We start from the raw sequence: 21,833 nt of genomic DNA, 5'->3' as shown, positions 1-21,833 counted from the left end.
GCAGGCAAACTTAAATCCGTTTTACCTAACTTCTACCAGCATGTCACGTGCAACCAGAGGAAAAAATGTAACTCTAGACCACCTTTACTCCACACACAGAGATATATATATATATATATATATATACACACAAAACTCTCCCTCCCCTTCCATTTTCCAAATCTGACCATAATTATATCCTCATGATTCCTATTTACAAGCAAAAACTAAAGCAGGAAGTACCAGTGACTCGCTCAATACAGAAGTGGTCCAATGACATGGATGCTACGCTACAGGACTGTTTTGCTAGCACAGACTGGAATATGTCACTGGCTTCATCAATAAGTGCCTCAATGTATTTTTATACCCCAACCAGAAACCATGCATTACAGGCAACATCCGCACTGAGCTAAAGGGTAGAGCTGCCACTTTCAAGGAGCGGGACTCTAACCCAGAAGCTTATAAGAAATCGCAATCTGTTTTTAATATCCCGTTGGTAGGATATACGTGCTCGTAGTTCCTCTATTTTATTATCGATCGATTGATTGTACGTTGGCTAATAGGACTGATGGTAAAGGTAGATTACCCTCTCGGCGACGGATCCTTACAAGACACCCGGACCGTCGTCCATAAAATCTCCGTCTTTTCTGGGATGAGGATGAGGGCTTGGTCTGGAGTAAATCCTTCCCATCCGACTCGTTGAAGAATTAGAATTCCTCCACTACGGGGTGAGTAATCTCTTTCCTGATATCAGGAAGCTCTTTTCGGACACGACACGGTGGCAGAAACATTATGTACAAAATAGAAATTGGCCTATAACAGTTAGGATCAGCTTTATCTCCCCCTTTAAATAAAGGATGCATCGTGACTGCCTTCCAAGCAATGGGAACCTCCCCAGAGATGAGAGACAGGTTAAAGAGGTCAGAGATAGGCTTGGTGATGATAGGGGCAGCAACCTTAACTTTTTTGCAATCGGTGTCCCATCCATGGGAAGGTTGAGCTAACGTAGGATAATAGCATGAGGTTGTAAGTAACAAGGACATTTCCCAGGACATAGGCATATCTGATATTGGCAGAAAGGGTACATTCTTGTTAATCTAACTGCTCTGTCCCATTTACATTAGCTATTAAAGTGAAAGAATACCATGCTATTGTTTGAGGAGAGTGCACAGTTTTGAACTTAAAGTTATGAATAAACAAATTGGGCACATTTGGGCAGTCTTGGTTCATTGGATCAGTCTCAAACTTTGTACAAACACTGCTACCATCTAGTGGCCAATATCTAAATTGCACCTGGGCTAGAATAATACATTATGGCCTTTCTCTTGCATTTCAAAGATGAGGGTACAAAAATTGTTGTTTTTTCTTTTGTATTATATTTTACCAGATCTAATGTGTTATATTCTCTCATTCCTTTCACATTTCCACAAACGTCAAAGTGTTTCAAATGGTATCAAGAATATGCATATCCTTGCTTCAGGGCCAGAGCTACAGGCAGTTAGATTTGGGTATGTCATTTAAGTCAAATTGTGGGGGGGGGGAAGCATCCGGTCTTTAAGAGGAAAGGGTCTGAACCAGATGTTTTTTTAGGGTCAAGTTTAAGGAGCTCCTTTAGCACCTCAGACAAAGTGACTGCCTGCAGGGAGAAACTTTGTAACGGGGCAGGGGAAAAAGAGGGAGGAACATCAGGATTAGTCGCATTAGAAGGGGTGGGAGATGAGGAAATGTTGGATGGGCAATGAGGCATGGCTGAGTCAAATAGGAATCAAGTGGTGATTAAAGAGCTCATCCCATGTGCTCCTTGTCAGTAAGGTGGCGGCAGGTAGCCTTGTGGTTAGAGCGTTGATTAGACCGAAAGGTTGCAAGATCGAATCCCCGAGCTGACAATGTAAAAATCTGTCGTTCTGCCCCTGAACAAGGCAGTTAACCCACCATTCCTAGGCCATCATTGAAAATAAGAATTTGTTCTTTAACTGACTTGCCTAGTTAAAGGTCAAATTTTAAAAAGTAACAGCCACATCAACTTTAAGCGACACAGGCAGTTGTGAGGAGGGTTTATTCTCCAGGTCTTTAACTGTTTTCCAGAACTTCTTGGGGTTAGACCCACAGAGAGAGAACTGCCCCTTTAAGTAACTAACTTTGGCTCATATATCCTGAGTGCACTTATTTCTAATTTGCCTAAATGAGAGCCGATCAGCCTGAGTGTGCGTGTGCCGAGCGATTTGCCAAATGGAATTCTTGAGGTGGAATAACTTTGCCAGATCACGGTCGAACCAGGGGCTGAATCTGTTTTTAATTCTCATTTTCTTTATGAGCGCGTATATGTGAACGATACCACTGAAAATATCAAAAAAGAAGGTCCAAGCCTCTTCGACAGAGGGGAATAAGCTGATTCTATACCAATTTACTGAGGCCAGGTCACGAAGGAAGGTTTGCTCATTAAAGTTTTATAGCGTCTATGACAAGTCAGGACAGGTTGTTTCACTGAGCAGCCATTACGAACACAGGCTGTAAAACAGTGATCACTAAGGTCATTACAGGTATCAGTCTGGTGTTTCTATCAGGATTATTTGTAAGGATAACATCAAGGAGAGTAGCCTTTTCTGGTTGTTTGAAGTCATACTTTGGGGGATTGGTAATAATCTGGGAAAGATTTAGGGAGCCATTGCTGTAGATTTAAGCATGTCCCAATTTAGGTCACCTAACAGGATATATTCAGACTTAGTGTAAGGGGCCAGGAGAGAGTTTAGGGCATTTAGGGTACAGGTCAGTGCTGATAGTGGCCAATAACACCCGGAAACAGTCAACAAAGAGTTATTTGAAAGTTTAAATTGCAAATCTAGAAAATCAAATTGTTTGGGGACAGACTTGGTGGAGACAACCAAGCCCTGAAGATGTTCCTTGGTTAAGATTGCCACTCCACCACTTTTGGAAGATCTGTCTTGCCGAAAGAGGTTCTAACCAGAAAGGTCAACATCAGTGTTCAAAACACTCTTTCTTAAAACGGATGATGCGAATTCTCGCAGCTTTTCGCAACTTTTTGTTAAAAATCGTGCAACATTTCAACGTCCTGCTACTCATGCCAGGAATATAGTATATGCATATGATATATGTATGTGTGTATAGTATGTGTGTATAGAAAACACTCTGAAGTTTCTAAAACTGGTTAAATGTCTGTGGCTATAACAGAACGTGTTCAGGAGTAAAAATCCCAGGGAAAAATATTCATCCGCCAGTCTTTGAGATGTCTAAGGCGATAGACAATAGATGAGGTTCCGTTTACAACGCCTACAGCTTCCACACGATGTCGCCAGTACTGGCATTTCATTGCAAGTTTATCCTTGGTGGGATGACGTATAGGCACTTCCTGTCTTGGGGTGCACCCAGGAAATTATGAAAGTGAAAAAAATGGACGATGATTTCAAGACTTGCTGCTATCAAATACAGATCGCCCGTGATCAATTTGATCAATTATTAACGTTTATTAATACCTAAAGTTGGTTTACAAAAGTAGTTTGAAGTGATTTGTAAAAGTTTATAGGCAACTTTTTTAATTTTAAAAAGTGACGTTGCGTCTTGTAAAGGTGAATTTTCCTTGGATCAGACGGCCTTCATAAATGGACATTTTGGGCATACTTTGACGGATTTAATCGGGAAAAAGACCCAATTGTGATGTTTATGGGACATATAGGAGTGCCAACAAAGAAGCTCGTCAAAGGTAATGAATGTTTTATATTTTATTTCTGCGTTTTGTGTAGCGCCGGCTACCGCTAAATCTTTTGTTTAGGTCTCGTTCAGGTATTTTGGGGGGTGCATGCTATCAGATAATAGCTTCTCATGCTTTCGCCGAAAAGCATTTTACAAATCTGACATGTTGGCTAGATTCACAACGAGTGTAGCTTTAATTGAGTATATTGCGTGTGTGTTTTAATGAAAGTTTGAGTTTTATCGAGTACTATAGGTGGCGCTCTGAAATTTCCGCTGATTTGGTTCCTGTGCAGGAACCAACATCCGTAACAGGTTTTAACCACGTCTCAGTAATGACCAACACATCTGGATTGGAGCTGTCAACCCACACTTTCAATTGATCAATTTTAGGTAATAAGCTTCTAGTGTTAACATGCAGAAAACCCAGGCTTTTACGAGAGCAGAAATCAGTGAAGCAGATATCAAGAGCACAAAACAGAATTGGGGCAAGCAACAGTAGATGGGCCAGGGTGTACATGCACATTTCTATATATAATCAGCAATAATACAACCAGGGCACGGCAGAGGACAGGTAAAGCTCTGCAGTGTTGTTTTATAACATTTGAATGTGAATTAGATGGCAACAAGATCATATTGTACAGCAATTTCATTAGGTAACATGAATACAAAGCCAGTGAGAGGTGGTTACAATAGGATGGGAGGCCAAGAGTCCGTGTAACCAATAGAGTGTGGGAACAAACAGACTGTCACGGTTGGGTAAACAAGCAAGTTCTAAGTCGACAAAGCACGCAGGAGTCATGAGGCAAATTGCATTTTTATTTAAAAATATATATATTTCACCTGTATTTAACCAGGTAGGCCAGCTGAGAACAAGTTCTCATTTACAACTGCGACCTGGCCAAAATAAAGCAAAGCAGTGCGACACAAACAACAACACAGAGTTACACATCAACAAACGTATAGTCAATAACACAAAATAAAAGAAAAATAGAAAGATCTATAAAGCACAAGTGAAAAATGTAACAACTTGGGATTAGCCATTGTAAGTTCAGAGTCACTCGCCTCAACAGTGCGTATGTGCTGGAGGCGAGCGAAAGCTCGGGGGAGTGTGTTGGGGGTACCTGTACCAGACAGGGGGAGACAGACCAGGGAGAGAGGGGGGAGTGTGTCGGGGGTACCTGTACCAGACAGGGGGAGACAGGCCAGGGAGAGAGGGGTGAGTGTGTTGGGGTACCTATACCAGACAGGGGGAGACAGACCAGGGAGAGAGGGGTGAGTGTGTTGGGGGTACCTATACCAGACAGGGGGAGACAGGCCAGGGCAGACGGTGAACAGATCGTCAGTTGGAATCCAAGCAGCAGAGCAGCAGGCAACGGGAGTAGGTGTCACACCCACTTGGGAGAAGCTTTTTTTCGGGAGGCAGATTCCTTGTAGAAAATCCCAGCTAGCTCACTAATGTAGCTAGCTATATCTTTTCAGTGTCAGCGAATGGTCCTTGACGACGTCCAAACAAAGTTGTCCTGTGGCTGTTGTATTTTGGGGATTCGGAGGAGGATATCTTCTCTGCCCAGATGGAGGGGGCTTCAAAGGCCTCTGCATTTGGCTGGGGAGGGGCTGTGAAACTCTCCTGCCATTGTTAGGATCAAGAGTTTTCACACTTCAGTGCAAGTTTCAGTCAGATTCTTTCCTAGCAGTTTGTTAGACTTATTTATTAAGCTTCATATAGCAAAAATAACCTAGAGATTAGTTTGTATTTTACTTTTTGGCTTCAGAAAGTAGATTCAGACCGAACATTACTCACTCAATTTTATGTTGGATGGTAGTTCCAGGTTCCGCTGTGTTTCTTCTGCAGGTTTTGGCTTGTTTAGAAGTATTTTTTTATGGATAGTCCTTGATATTAAAAGTCCATTCAGGTAATTTTGTCCACAATCAAAGGTTTTAGGTATGCAATTGTGAACTGAAATGAAGGTTTTGATGTTGAGGTTAGGGTCCTGTATAAGTCCTTGCAAAAACAATTCAGGTTTATCTACATTTATCCAACTCCATTTCTATATTTTTGCAGAAGAATTTAGGAGCATATGCTCTATGTGTGTATTCGCTTTCACGTCCTGCTAGGCGATTGAATAAGTGCATCGACGACATCGTCCCCACAGTGACCATACGTACATTTCCAAACCAGAAGCCATGGATTCCAGGCAACATCCCCACTGAGCTAAAGGCTAGTGCTGCCACTTTCAAGGAGCGGGACACTAATCTGGACTCTTATAAGAAATCCCGCTATGCCCTCCGACGAACCATCAAACAGGCAAAGAGTCAATACAGGACAATGATGGAATCTTACTACACCGGCTCTGATGCTCGTCAGATGTGGCAGGGCTTGAAAACTATTACAGACTACAAAGGGAAACCCTGCCGCAAGCTGCCCAGTGGGGCGAGCCTACCAAATGAGCTAAATGCCTTTTATGCTCTCTTTGAGGCAAGCAACACTGAAACATGCATGAGAGCACCAGCTGTTCCGGACGACCGTGTGATCATGCTCCGATGTGAGCAAGACCTTTTAAACAGGTCAACAGCCACAAAGCCACAGGCCAGATGGATTACCAAGACGTGTACTCAAAGTATGTGCAGACCAACTGCCAAGTGTCTTCACTGACATTTTCAACCTCTCCCTGGCCCGAGTCTGTAATACCTACATGTTTCAAACAGACCACCATAGTCTCTGTGCCCAAGAAAGAAGGTAACTGCCTAAATGATTACCGCCCTGTAGCACTCACGTCGGGAGACATTAAGTGCTTTGATTGGCTGGTCATGGCTCACATAAACATCATGCCAGAAACCCTAGACCCACTCCAGATCCACAGATAACGCAATCTCAATCGCACTCCACACTGCTCTTTCCCACCTGGACAAAAGAAACACCTATGTGAGAATGCTGTTCATTGACTACAGCTCAGCGTTCAACACCATAGTGCCCACAAAGCTCATCACTAAACTAAGGACCCTGGGACTAAACACCTCCATCTGCAACTGGATCCTGGACTTCCTGATGGGCCGCCCCCAGATCCTCAAAAAGTTCTACAGCTGCACCATCGAGAGCATCCTGACCGGTTGCATCCCCGCCTGGTATGGCAACTGCTCAGCATCTGACTGTAAGGTGCAACAGAGGATAGTGCGTATGGTCCAGTACATCACTGGGGCCAAGCTTCCTGACATCCAGGACCTACACTACCGTTCAATAGTTTGGGGTCACTTCTAAATGTTTTCCATGAAAACATACATGAAATGAGTTGCAAAATGAATAGGAAATATAGTCAAGATGTTGATATGGTTATAAATAATGATTTTTAATTGAAATAATAATAGTGTCCTTCAAACTTTGCTTTCGTCAAAGAATCCTCAGCAGAAATTACAGCCTTGCAGACCTTTGGCATTGTCACGCCCTGACCTTAGTTATCTTTGTTTTCTTTATTATTTTGGTTAGGTCAGGGTGTGACAAGGGGTGGTTTGTTGTGTTTTTGACCTGTCTAGGGTTTTTGTATGTTTATGGGGTTGTTTACAAGTCTAGGTGTTTTGTATAGGTCTATGGTTGCTTAGATTGGTTCTCAGTTAGAGGCAGCTGTTTATCGTTGTCTCTGATTGGGAACCATATTTAGGCAGCCATATTCCTTGGGTAATTCGTGGGTGATTGTCTATGTATTAGTTGCCTGTGTCTGCACTTATTCTATATAGCGTCACGTTCGTTTTGTTGTTTTTGTAAGTTTGTTGAAGTGTTCTTCGTTTCATTAAAATAGAAGATGTATTCACATCACGCTGCGCCTTGGTCTCATCCATACAACGAACGTGACAGGCATTCTAGTTGTCAATTTGTTGAGGTAATCTGAAGAGATTTCACCCCATGCTTCCTGAAGCACCTCCCACAAGTTGGATTGGCTTGATGGGCACTTCCTACATACCATACGGTCAAGCTGCTCCCACAACAGCTCAATAGGGTTGAGATCCGGTGACTGTGCTGGCCACTCCATTATAGACAGAATACCAGCTGACTGCTTCTTCCCTAAATAGTTCTTGCATAGTTTGGAGCTGTGCTTCGGGTCATTGTCCTGTTGTTGGAGGACATTGGCTCCAATTAAGCGCTGTCCACAGTGCTGCAAAATTGTGAGTGACAGCCTTCCTTCTTCATGATCCTTTTTACCCTGTACACATCTCCCACTTTACCACCACCAAAGCCCCCCCAGACCATCACATTGCCTCCACCATGCTTAATAGATGGTGTCAAGCACTCCTCCAGCATATTTTAACTTTTTTCTGCGTCTCAAGAATTTTATTCTTTGTGATCTGAACACCTCAAACACAGATTTGTCTGTCCATAACACTTTTTTCCAATCTTCCTCTGTCCAGAGTCTGTGTTCTTTTTCCCGTCTTAATATTTTTTTTGGGGGGGCCAGTCTGAGATATGTATTTTTCTTTGCAACTCTGCCTAGAAGCCAGCATCCCAGAGTTGCTTCTTCACTGTTGACGTTGAGACTGGTGTTTTGGAGTACTATTTAATGAAGCTGCCATTTGAGGACTTGTGAGGCGTCTGTTTCTCAAACTAGACACTAATGTACCTGTCCTCTTGCTCAGTTGTGCACCGGGGCCTCCCACTCTTTCTATTCTGGTTAGAGCCAGTTTGCACTGTTCTGTGAAGGGAGTAGTACACAGTGTTGTACGAGATCTTCAGTTTCTTGGCAATTTCTCGCATGGAATAGCCTTCATTTCTCAGAACAAGAATAGACTGACGAGTTTCAGAAGAAAGTTATTTGTTTCTGGACATTTTGAGCCTGTAATCGAACCCACAAATGATGATGCTCCAGATACTCAACTAGTCTAAAGAAGGCTAGTTTTATTGCTTTTTTAATCAGAACAACAGTTTTCTGCAATGCCAACATAATTGCAAAAGGGTTTTCTAATGATCAATTAGCCTTTTAAAATGATAAACTTTGATTAGCTAACACAACGTGCCATTGGAACACAGGCGGGATGGTTGCTGATAATGGGCCTCTCTACACCTATGAAGATATTTCATAAAAAGATCAGCCGATTCCAGTTACAACAGAAATTTACAACATCAACACTTCTTTGGGATAGGGGGCAGTATTTTCATGTCCGGATGAAAAGTGTGTCCAAAGTAAACTGCCTGCTACTCAGGCCCAGAATCTAGGATATGCATATTATTAGTATAGTTGCATAGAAAACACTCTGAAGTTTCTAAACCTGTTTGAATGATGTCTGTGAGTATAACAGAACTCATATGGCAGGCGGAAACCTGAGAAAAATCCAACCAGGAAGTGGGAAATCTGAGGTTTGTAGTTTTTCAAGTGATTGTCTATCCAATATCCAGTGTAAATGGGGTTAGATTGCACTTCCTACAGCTTCCAGTAGATGTCAACAGTCTTTAGAAAGTTGTTTCAGGTTTCTATTGTGAAAGGGGTCAGCCTGAAAGCCATTAGTTGTGGCCGTGAGCGCGACGGTCGTTCACTTTCCTTTCTAACGACAACGGAATTGTCCAGTTAGAATATTATTGAAGATTTATGATAAAAACATCCTAAAGATTGATTATACACATTGTTTGACATGTTTCTACGAACTTTAATGGAACTTTTTAGACTTTTCGTCTGGACTTAGTGCCCGTGCTGTGTGCATTTGGATTAGTGAACTAAATGCGTGAACAAAAAGGAGTTATTTGGACATAAAAATGGACTTTATCGAACAAAACAAACATTTATTGTGGAACTGGGATTCCTGGGAGTGCATTCCGATGAAGATCATCAAAGGTAAGTGAATATTTATAATGCTATTTCTGACTTGTTGACTCCACAACTTGGTGGGTATGGATTGTTTTGGTGGCTGAGTGCTGTACTCAGATTGTCGCATGGTGTGCTTTCGCCGTAAAGCTTTTTTGAAATCTGACACAGCGGTTGCATTAAGGAGAAGTTTATCTTTAATCCTATGTATAACACTTGTATCTTTCATCAAAGTTTATGATGAGTATTTTTGTAAATTGTTGTGGCTCTCTGCAAATTCACTGGATGTTTTGGAGGAAAAACATTACTGAACATAACGTGCCAATGTAAACTGAGATTTTTGGATATAAATATGAACTTTATTGAACAAAACATACATGTATTGTGTAACAAAGCCCTATGAGTGTCATCTGATGAAGATCATCAAAGGTTAGTGATTAATTTTATCTTTATTTCTGATTTTTGTGACTCCTCTCTTTGGCTGGAAAATGGCTGTATGTTTTTTGTGACTAGGCGCTGACCTAACATAATCACATGGTATGCTTTCGCTGTAAAGCCTTTTTGAAATCGGACACCGTGAGTGGATTAACAAGAAGTTTCTTTAAAATGGTGTATAATACTTGTATGTTTGAGGAATGTTAATTATGAGATTTCTGTTGTTTGAATTTGGCGCCCTGCAATTTCACTGGCTGTTGTCAAACCGATCCCGTTAACGGGATTTGATCCCTAAGAAGTTTTAACAATGTGTCTATACTGTATTTCTGATCAATTTGATTTTATTTTAATGGACAAATTTTTTTGCTTTTCTTTCAAAAACAAGGACATTTCTAAGTAACCCCAAACGTTTGAACAGTAGTGTGTGTACTAGGAAGTGTCAGAGGAAGGCCCAAATAATTGTCAAGGACTCCAGTCACCCAAGTCATAGACTGTTCTCTAGGACCCAAAGGCTCCTCAACAACTTCTACCCCCAAGCCATAAGACTTCTGAACAACTAATCAAATGGCCTCCCGGACTATTTACATTTAGTTTTTACACTGATGCTACTCAATGTTTGTTATCTATGCATAGTCACTTTACAAATGACCTCGACTAACCTATACCCCCGCCTATTGACTCGGTACCGGTACCCCCTGTATATAGCCTCCTTATTGTTATATACATTTCTTGAATTGCATTGTTGGTTAAGGGCTAGTAAGTAAGCATTTCACGTTAAGGTCTACTACACCTGTTGTATTCGGCGCAAGTGACAAATACAATTTGATTTGATTTCCTGTATTTTTGTAAGTAATTAAACTGGAATATGGTGAAGTATAAGCAACTAGCGTAAATCAATGGATCTGATTCATTTGATTCGATGCCATTCCATCACAGAATCTTCCATTTAATGCATCTTCTACCCTGCACAAAACAAATTCATGCTGGTAATATAAGCTATTCAGAACTTCTCTTCTATATTACGTTTTTCATACATATTTTTCTCACTGCCAATTGCTTATGCAAAACGTCACCAAATAGGTGCAATATTGAAAAATACTTTGCTTACAAATATAACTGGGTGTGCAGAGCCGTGGCGGAGTGGTAACACTCCCCCCGCCCTCAATACCCATGCGACTTTAAACACAACGTGCAACAAAATGTCAAATTCTAAAATGACATGGAGGCGGCTTACGGTAGAGAAATTAACATTAAATTCTCTGGCAACAGCTCTGGTGGACATTCCTGCAGTCAGCATGCCAATTGCACACTCCCTCAACTTGAGACCTCTGTGGCATTGTGTTGTGTGACAAAACTGCACATTATAGAGTGGTCTGTTATTGTCCCCTGCACAAGGTGGGTGGGGTTATATCCTGCCTGTTTGGCCCTATCCGGGGGTATCATCGGATGGGGCCACAGTGCCTCCTGACCCCTCCTGTCTCAGCCGCCAGTATTTATGCTGCAGTAGTTTGTGTCGGGGGGCTAGGGTCAGTCTGTTATATCTGGAGTACTTCTCTTGTCTTATCCGGTGTCCTGTGTGGATTTAAGTATGCTCTCTCTAAATCTCTCTTTCTTTCTTTCTCTCTCGGAGGACCTGAGGCCTAGGACCATGCCTCAGGACTACCTGGCATGATGACTCCTTGCTGTCCCCAGTTGACCTGGCCGTGCTGCTGCTCCAGTTTCAACTGTTCTGCCTGTGGCTATGGAACCCTGACCTGTTCACTGGACGTGCTACCTGTCCCAGACCTGCTGTTTTCAACTGTCTAGAGACAGCAGGAGCAGTAGAGATACTCTTAATGATCGGCTATAAAAAGCCAACTGACATTTACTCCTGAGGTGCTGACTTGCTGCACCCTCGACAACTACTGTGATTATTATTATTTGACCATGCTGGTCAGTTATGAACATTGGAACATCTTGGCAATGTTCTGTTATAATCTCCACCCGGCACAGCCAGAAGAGGACTGGCCACCCCTCATAGCCTGGTTCCTCTCTAGGTTTCTTCCTAGGTTTTGGCCTTTCTAAGGAGTTTTTCCTAGCCACCGTGCTTCTACACCGGCATTGCTTGCTGTTTGGGGTTTTAGGCTGGGTTTCTATACAGCACTTTGAGATATCAGATGATGTACGAAGGGCTATATAAATACATTTGATTTGATTTGTGCACATTTGAGAGAAATTAGCTTTTTGTGCGTATGGAAAAATTGTAGGATCTTTTATTTCAGCTCATGAAACATGGGACCAACAATTTTACATGTTGAGTTTATATTTGAGTTCCGTCTAGATTGTCCATTTTGCGAACGAAATGAACCTTCCAGTTGATCCAATCTTCCAGCTATTATTCAACTCTCTAACCTCTAGTTGTCTAGGCTTATTTGTTTTATTGATGTAGTTTTGTCCTTGAGCTTTTCTTGTCTATTATGGTTCCATGTTTTGTGATGGACCCCAGGAAGAGTAGCTGCTGCTTTTGCAACAGCTAATGGGGATCCTAATAAAATACCAAATATCCCAAACGCGGTCCTGGGGCCGTCCCTGGATACACATTTTGGTTTTTTGCCCTAGCAATAAACAGCTGATTCAAATAACCAAAGCTTGATGAGTTGGTTATTTTAATCAGCTGTGCAGTGCTATGGCAAAAACCAAAATGTGCAGGATCGAGTTTGGGAGACCTTTGGTCTAAGCTACCTACTTCCCTCTGAGCAAGAACCACACTGTAATAAGTAATAAGCAAAACCCTTGCATCTACACAATGAACTAACAATATAGCCTATTTTATGACATGGGTGTAAAAATGAAGTCTGAATTTGGTGTACTTTTGCCCCCATGTGGTGATTTGTAGCTTGCCATTTAGTTACTTTAGTTGTGTATGCAATGTAAGGGATTTTGCCATGTCAGCAGCTATCATACAATTATAACAATTCAGTTCATGATTTGGGAAGGGGAGGGGCAATAGCTCAATTAAACATTATTTTGTGAAACACTTATTTTATGTACTTTATAAATAAAATAAAGGCAGAGGATAGAATTGTTTTTATAAATTGTGTTTGTGGCAAGGAGAAACAGCAATTACTTCACATTTGACATATTGTTGTCTCTCCCTCCTCCATGTTATCTCCCTCTTACACTTTGGCGTCTTTGAGCCTTTATCTTCTCCTCTCATATTACAAAAGCCTTTGACCAGCTCCTTCTCCAAGTCCATCTCTCAGCAGTCTGCAACAGAGAAAGCACACTGGCTACCATTACTCAAGTTCCACTTGCAAGTGCTCAAATCATGGATTGTCAGCTTGTTTCCACTACTCCTTCAACTCCTATTTCCGACCTCTCTGCTCTCATGAAATGACTCAGCCCTGCCTGATCCAGATGGCTGAAGGCGGTTTGAATCTCAACAGTCTCAAAATGAATCACCCTGCTATTTGCTCTGGAAAAGTGCTACCCTGTCAACCGTTAATGAACAGTCCAACTCCCCCCAGATAGGCCAGATAGCAACCGTTACTTTTTACTGTAATGTTTTGAACGACTTCCAAGACAATTCAACCAAGCCACTTACCCTACTTCGACCCATCTCAAGGCAAAAGGTCTGAATACTTATGTAAATAAGGTATTTGTTTATTTTTATTTTTTATTTGCAGGTATTTCTAAAAAACTGTTTTTGCTTCGACATTATGGGATATTGTGTGTAGATTGATTGAGGATAAAAAAAAAAATGTTTTACTTATATAAATGTCATTAAGTATAATACATTTAGTATCCATGTAAACATGTACATTTTCCATGCACCCACATTTTTGTCAATCACAGCCTCAGATAGGTGTGATGTGAGTGACAAGTAGTTTTTGCAGATCCGTTTTCGGTAACCTCTTTAATCATCTTTCCAACATCATACATTTCTGAAACCCTCAAGATGTTTCCTAATCACACAACCAACAAGGACACATGTGTATCATATTCACAAGAGGCATGCCACTAATTTGTGTACACTGAGACAAAGCCATATTTTCAGTTCGCATTTTGATAAACTTGGACAGCAGGTTAGATAAACTGGGATGGTCTTAATAGTACTGATGGTCTTAATAGTAATGATAATTCAATTTTGTGTGATTAGGAAACATATTGAAGATTTGAGAAATGCATCCCGTGTTAGGCTAATATACTGCATAGATGTCAAAAGAGGTTACAGAAGACAGGAAATGCAAAGTGTCCCACTTTTTCTGAATTCCCCCTACTATAGTTCTGCTTGGTGCAAGATAGCAGTACTACAAGAACCAGAGCCCTGTCTAATCTAATTACAGGGTCCCTAATGTAAACTGGATCTCTTTCCTACATTGGAAAAGCCTATAAGACTGTCCCACTTTAGCTACTCCTTGCTGTCCTACATTAAAACTATGGTTGGTAATGTGGGATTACAAAATTGAAACATAATATTGGAAACTTTTGTGTTTTAATGCACCAGTACATAGTATGCATATTTACATCACAATTTTTTCCCAGTGCAATATTTCTGACCTTTTTATAAATGTAACATCAAAACAGGAAAAAAAAGCTATGTTACTGATCTTACCATGGGCTACGCAGGGTGAGCGCTCTGTTAGAAGCTTGTATCACCCCTTATGTCGCAACAGTTAAATTATGTGATTTTGATCATGTGGTTCCTCTGCAAGGGAACAACAACAACAGTTGTGATTTTCAATTGTCAGACTAAGAAATAAACACGTCAGGATTAAATTGTCCCACTTCATGATGTCCCAGTTTTTCTGAATTCACCATACTGTATGTCCATGGCCCTTTAAGAAACTCCATGTTTTCGAAAACATGTGATACGTCAACATTTAAAAAAACGATGATGACGATGTTATGTAAAAAATTAAATAAATAAAAAAAAGGAAAAGAAAAACTCCGAAGTGAATCGAGGTCCATGTAGCCTACCGTCCGCAGGTAAGTGCTCTCCTTTCATATCTTCTTTCTCCGGCGATGGTTACGGCAGTGACTAGTGTTATTGAGCTCGATATCCGTAGCCGCCTCGCAATTTGAGGGTCTGTAACTGGATGAAACTAGATCCATTTGCAACTGTACAATACGTGTTTCATATCTCCATGCGGAGTCTCATACACCTGACATGTCTTAATAAATATCGCACTTTTTTTGGGGTGATTTTCCTGCAATCAGCTGTTTTTGACGCTTCATGCGCAGTGTTCGGGCGGAGTTACCAGGACTCGAGTTTGAGTGGCTGGTGAGAACAGAAAGTCCAGTGACATCAAGCCCTTCGGAGTAGGCTAGAGGATGAACACATACAGTTGAAATCGGAAGTTTACATACACCTTAGCCAAATACATTTAAACTCCGTTCTTCACAATTGCTGACATTTAATCCTAGTAAAAATTCCCTGTCATATCAGGGATCAGTTAGGATCACCAGTTTATTTTAAGAATGTGAAATGTCAGAATAATATTAGTGATTTATTTCAGCTTTTATTTCTTTCATCACATTCCAACTGGGTCAGAAGTTTACATAAACTCAATTAGTATTTGGAAGGATTGCCTTTACATTGTTTATCTTGGTCAAACGTTTTTGGTAGCCTTCCACCACCTTCCCACAATAAGTTGGGTGAATTTTGGCCCATTCCTCCTGACAGAGCTGGTGTAACTGAGTCAGGTTTGTAGGATCCTTGCTCGCAAATGCTTTTTCAGTTCGGCCCACACATTTTCTATCGGAATGACGTCAGGGCTTTGTGATGGCCACTCCAGTACCTTGACTTTGTTGTCCTTAAGCCATTTTGCCACAACTTTGGAAGTATGCTTAGGGTCATTGTCCATTTGGAAGACCCATTTGCAACCAAGCTTTAACTTCCTGACTGTTGTCTTGATGTTGCTTCAATATTTACACAATTTTCCTGCTTCATGATGCCATCTATTTTGTGAAGTGCACCAGTCCGTCCTGCAGCAAAGCACCCTCACAACATGATGCTGCCACCCCCGTGCTTCACGGTTGGGATAGTGTTCTTCGGCTGGCAAGCCTCCCCCTTTTTCCTCCAAACATAACAATGGTCATTATGGCCAAACAGTTCTATTTTTGTTTCATCAGACCAGGTGACATTTCTCCCAAAAGGTTTTTTTTAATTCCCCATGTGCAGTTGCAAACTGTAGTCTGGTTTTTTTTTTTATGGTGGTTTTGGCTTCTTCCTTGCTGAGCGGCCTTTCAGGTTATGTCGATATAGGACTTGTTTTACTGTGGATATAGATACTTTTGTACCTGTTTCCTCCAGCATCTTCACAAAGTCCTTTGCTGTTGTTCTGGGATTGATTTGCACTTTTCGCACCAAGGTGCGTTCATCTCTAGGAGACGGAACGCGTCTCCTTCCTGAGCGGTATGATGGCTGCATGGTCCCATGGTGTTATACTTGCGTACTATTGTTTGTACAGATGTGGTACCTTCAGGCATTTGGAAATTGCTCCCAAGAAGAACCAGATTTGTGGATGTCTACAATTTTTTTCTGAGGTCCTGGCTGTTTTCTTTAGATTTTCCCATGATTTTCCCAAAGAGGCACTGCGTTTGAAGGTAGGTCTTGAAATATATCCACAGGTACACCTCCAATTGACTCAAATTATGTCAATTAGCCTATCATAAGCTTCTAAAGCCATGACATCATTTTCGGGAATTTTCCAAGCTGTTTAAAGGCACAGTCAACTTAGTGTAAACAATTGTTGGAAAAATGACTTGTGTCATGCACAAAGTAGATGTCCTAACCGACTTGCCAAAACTATAGTTTGTTAACAAGAAATCTGTGGAGTGGTTGAAAAATGAGTTTTAATGACTCCAACCTAAGTGTATGTAAACTTCTGACTTCAACTGTATATGTTTACACTGAGCTGCTTTGAACTCGTGTCACAGCCGATGAGACTACTTGACAAGTTGTTGCTATATTGAGTCATTCTCCAAAACATATGTTTTTTTTTGTTGCCATAACAGATTAAACCATTTGCAACAGTCAAGGATGACTGTGCCTTTTAAACAGCTTGGAAAATTCCCGAAAAGCTTTAGAAGCTTCTGATAGGCTAATTGACATCATTTGAGTCAATTAGAGGTGTACCTGTGGATGTATTTCTAGGCCTACCTTCAAACTCAGTGCCACTTTGCTTGACATCATGGGAAAATCTAAAGAAATCAGCCAAGACCTCAGAAAAAAATTGTAGACCTCCACAAGTCTGGTTCATCCTTGGGAGCAATTTCCAAACGCCTGAAGGTACCACGTTCATCTGTACACACAATCGTACGCAAGTATAAACACCATGGGACCACACAGCTGTCATACCACTCAGGAAGCAGGCGCGTTCTGACTCCTAGAGATGAACGTACTTTGGTGCGAAAAATGCAAATCAATCCCAGAACAACAGCAAAGGACCTTGTAAAGATGCTGGAGGAAACAGGTACAAAAGTATCTATATCCACAGTAAAACGAGTCCTATATCGACATAACCTGAAAGGCTGCTCAGCAAGGAAGAAGCCACTGCTCCAAAACCGCCATAAAAAAGTCAGAATACGGTTTGCAACTGCACATGGGGACAAAGATCATACTTTTTGGAGAAATGTCCTCTGGTCTGATGAAACGAAATTAGAACTGTTTGGCCATAATGACCATCGTTATGTTTGGAGGAAAAAGGGGGAGGCTTGCAAGCCAAAGAACACCATCCCAACCGTGAAGCACGGGGGTGGCAGCATCATGTTGTGGGGGTGCTTTGCTGCAGGATGGACTGGTGGACTTCACAAAATAGATAGCATCATGAAGCAGGAAAATGATGTGGATATATTGAAGCAACATTTCCAGACATCAGTCAGGAAGTTAAAGCTTGGTCGCCAATAGGTCTTCCAAATGGACAATAACCCCAAGCATACTTCCAAAGTTGTGGCAAAATGGCTTAAGGACAACAAAGTCAAGGTATTGGAGTGGCCATCACAAAGCCCTGACCTCAATCCTATAGAACATTTGTGGGCAGAACTGAAAAAGCGTGTGTGAGCAAGGATCCAACAAACCTGACTCAGTTACACCAGCTCTGTCAGGAGGAATGGGTCAAAATTCACCCAACTTATTGTGGGAAGCTTGTGGAAGGCTACCCAAAACATTTGACCAAGTTAAAAATGTTCAAGGCAATGCTACCAAATACTAATTGAGTGTATGTCAACTTCTGACCCACTGGGAATGTGATGAATGTGATGAAATAAATAAATCATTCTCTCTACTATTATTCTGAATCACATTCTTAAAATAAAGTGGTGATCCTAACTGACCTAAGACAGGGACTTTTTACTCTGATTAAATGTCAGGAATTGTGAATAACCGAGTTTAAATGTAGTTGGCTAAGGTGTATGTAAACTTCCGACTTTAACTGTAAATGTCATATTTCCGTTTTTTATTTTTTTATAAATTAGCAAACATTTCAGAACCTGTTTTTGCTTTGTCATTATGTGGTTGTGTGTGGTTGTGTGCGTGTGTGTGCACATTGATGAATGTACACAGGAAAAAAGTAATTTAATCACTTTTATAATAAGGCTATAATTTATCCACATTTGGAAAAGGTTAAGGGGTCTGAATACCTTCCGAATGCACTGTATTACAAAACATGTTTGCTGTAACAATCAGTCCCTTGCATCAATTTTTTTTCTTTTAAATGTGTGATATAAACTCATTGATTCTTGAAGAATATAACTTGTACATGCCTCATGAACTTAAATGCCCAGTGCAGTCCAAAAATGTAATTTTCCTGTGTTTTTATATGTTTCCACACTATGAGATTGGAATAGTACTGTGAAATTATGAAAATTATGATAAGGCCCTTTTAGTGTAGGAGTTGTTTGGAATGAACGCTCAAAATTGTATCCTGTTTTGTTGGGATTGAGTTTTAGCCAGGTGGTAAATGTAGTTAATAGATCAATGAGAAAGAGTTCCAATCCTCTCTGCCAGTAACCGCTAGTTTTCAGTTTTCCCCTTCCCACTCAGACCACTCACAGACAGTCCTAGCTAAATTTGTGTTAATTTTTGACCATTTTAATTGAAAACAATCACAGGTACTTCATTGTTACCCAGAAAGGATTTCATATTGAGAAAAAATCATCTGCATTGAACCTTCTTTAAAATAAACTAAGACCATCAGAACCCAAAATATAAGCTTGTTTTACTCAATTCTTTTGGAGACAATGTAATTGTAAACAAACACTCTATAGCCATAACATAGTTAAAGCTATAATTCTGATCTCACGGATGGTCTGTCCTTGCATCCATAGCCCCCGTCTATGAATTTGCGAGTGGTTACATTTCTCCAGCTCCATCCATAAGAAGTTTAACCAAAAAGGTGGCGGGGTGAGCTCTTTATTGTTTGATTGCCCCTTTTAATGAAATGTTGCGAATCGGTTATGTGAAGGCTGTGACAAGATGTCACTTTGCAGTAGCCTCCAGAAATGTCAGAGCCTATGTGTAATGCACCATGAATGGAAGCATAAAGCCATACAGGAAGTCTTCTTCCACAAAGTGCCCTGCAGGTTACTTGCACTGCCTGCTTTGTCACTCTCTTTATTCTGAATTAATAATCCTCTTTTAAATATGCAATTCATGAAAAAGCAGAAGAATCTGTGCACTTGGATAGTAATAAGAGTTCATGTGGAAAAGTGCTCTTTGGTCTTTGGACATCAGATGCAATATTGTACAGTTGTACACTGGAGCAACAAGAATATCTGAGATGGTTTTGTTTTGATTACTGAGCAGATGGAAGCCATAAGACTCTGAACTTACCCTAAGTGATTGTTTTGTGGACGATCGTTGGCCCCTAACTTAATAGCCGAGGTAGCAGAGCCTGCGTTTACAGTTGCCCAGTTCTGATCTTTATGAAGCAAAGCCAGGTCAGACAGGAAACCCCAGTTTCATCAGCTGATGTTGCACCAATTAGATTCATCACCCTACCTTAACATGGAGGTCTATGTAGTTAGATTCATCACCCTACCTTAACATGGAGGTCTATGTAGTTCTATTCATCACCCTACCTTAACATGGAGGTCTATGTAGTTAGATTCATCACCCTACCTTAACATGGAGGTCTATGTAGTTATATTCATCACCCTACCTTAATAACATGGAGGTATATTTAGTTAGATTCATCACCCTACCTTAACATGGTCTATGTAGTTAGATTCATCACACTACCTTAACATGGTCTATGTAGTTAGATTCATCACCCTACCTTAACATGGAGGTCTATGTAGTTATATTCATCACCCTACCTTAACATGGAGGTCTATGTAGTTAGATTCATCACCCTACCTTAACATGGAGGTCTATGTAGTTAGATTCATCACCCTACCTTAAAATGGAGGTCTATGTAGTTAGATTCATCACCCTACCTTAAAATGGAGGTCTATGTAGTTAGATTCATCACACTAGCTTAACATGGTCTATGTAGTTAGATTCATCACCCTACCTTAACATAGAGGTCAATGTAGTTAGATTCATCACCCTACCTTAAAATGGAGGTCTATGTAGTTAGATTCATCACCCTACCTTAACATGGAGGTCTATGTAGTTAGATTCATCACCCTACCTTAACATGGAGGTCTATGTAGTTAGATTCATCACACTAGCTTAACATGGTCTATTTAGTTCTATTCATCACCCTACCTTAACATAGAGGTCAATGTCGTTAGATTCATCACCCTACCTTAACATGGAGGTCTATTTAGTTATATTCATCACCCTACCTTAACATGGAGGTCTATGTAGTTAGATTCATCACCCTACCTTAACATAGAGGTCTATTTAGTTAGATTCATCACACTACCTTAACATGGTCTATGTAGTTAGATTCATCACCCTACCTTAACATGGAGGTCTATGTAGTTAGATTCATCACCCTACCTTAACATGGAGGTCTATGTAGTTAGATTCATCACCCTACCTTAACATAGAGGTCTATTTAGTTAGATTCATCACACTACCTTAACATGGTCTATGTAGTTAGATTCATCACCCTACCTTAACATGGAGGTCTATGTAGTTAGATTCATCACCCTACCTTAACATGGAGGTCTATGTAGTTAGATTCATCACCCTACCTTAAAATGGAGGTCTATGTAGTTAGATTCATCACCCTACCTTAAAATGGAGGTCTATGTAGTTAGATTCATCACACTAGCTTAACATGGTCTATGTAGTTAGATTCATCACCCTACCTTAAAATGGAGGTCTATGTAGTTAGATTCATCACCCTACCTTAAAATGGAGGTCTATGTAGTTAGATTCATCACCCTACCTTAAAATGGAGGTCTATGTAGTTAGATTCATCACCCTACCTTAACATGGAGGTCTATGTAGTTCGATTCATCACCCTACCTTAACATGGAGGTCTATGTAGTTAGATTCATCACACTAGCTTAACATGGAGGTCTATGTAGTTAGATTCATCACCCTACCTTAACGTGGCAGTTTATTTAGTTGACCAGTTTCTGCACATCCTCTGATGGCCACAATGCGCTGGTGGTTCTTGGTGACATGCTGTTGCTGTAACATGCGTTTACTCGCCATCGCCATGCGTGTCTGTTTTTCTGAATTCCCACCCCAGCCTCCACCTGTTTGGGCTATGCTTTTGTAATGGTTGAGCTTTGCTATGGCAGTGAGCTTCCCTGAAGCTGCAGAGCCTAATGCCAATGTATTGCCAACCTAATGTATTGTCATTTACTTTCCAGTAAGTGGTTAAATGAATATGTGATGTTTTCTGTCTGAATTCCACTAAATGGTCTTTTGAGCAATCAGGTCAGCTCTTTTGCCAATAATTGACAAAATATCAGGATTGGGCTGCCTGTGTAACACAGCCAGAGCTGGATGCAGATGGGTCACATGGATGCTCAGCATCGGGG

The 21,833-nt window shown here is 40.9% G+C and overlaps 1 protein-coding gene and 1 long non-coding RNA gene across 9 annotated transcripts in view; one reads left to right on the top strand and one right to left on the bottom strand.

Annotated features, from left to right (window-relative positions):
* Positions 1-11,082: 11,082 nt before the first annotated feature.
* Positions 11,083-15,159, bottom strand: LOC149975302 (uncharacterized). The gene is made up of 3 exons (XR_016489067.1): positions 14,865-15,159; positions 14,500-14,592; positions 11,083-13,151 (listed from the first exon to the last, which is right to left on the bottom strand). It is a non-coding gene; the product is annotated as an uncharacterized LOC149975302 (long non-coding RNA).
* The window catches only part of bahd1 (bromo adjacent homology domain containing 1), a 30,339-nt gene continuing 21,805 nt past the window's right edge, over positions 13,300-21,833 (top strand). For 4 of the 8 annotated variants that reach the window (XM_090211592.1, XM_021574828.3, XM_090211595.1 and 1 more), the window contains exon 1: positions 14,622-14,873. The gene's annotated coding sequence lies outside the window, so the exon portion shown is untranslated. Of the gene's footprint in view, positions 13,540-14,621; positions 14,874-21,833 lie in introns of those variants that run through there. The other 4 variants (XM_090211593.1, XM_090211590.1, XM_090211594.1 and 1 more) reach the window with 2 other exon arrangements.

Source organism: Oncorhynchus mykiss, chromosome 19, assembly GCF_057628025.1.
Source record: "Oncorhynchus mykiss isolate SJ-2025 chromosome 19, ASM5762802v1, whole genome shotgun sequence".
Classification (NCBI taxonomy): Eukaryota; Metazoa; Chordata; class Actinopteri; order Salmoniformes; family Salmonidae; genus Oncorhynchus; species Oncorhynchus mykiss.
This window is presented reverse-complemented; position numbering and strand designations above follow the sequence as displayed.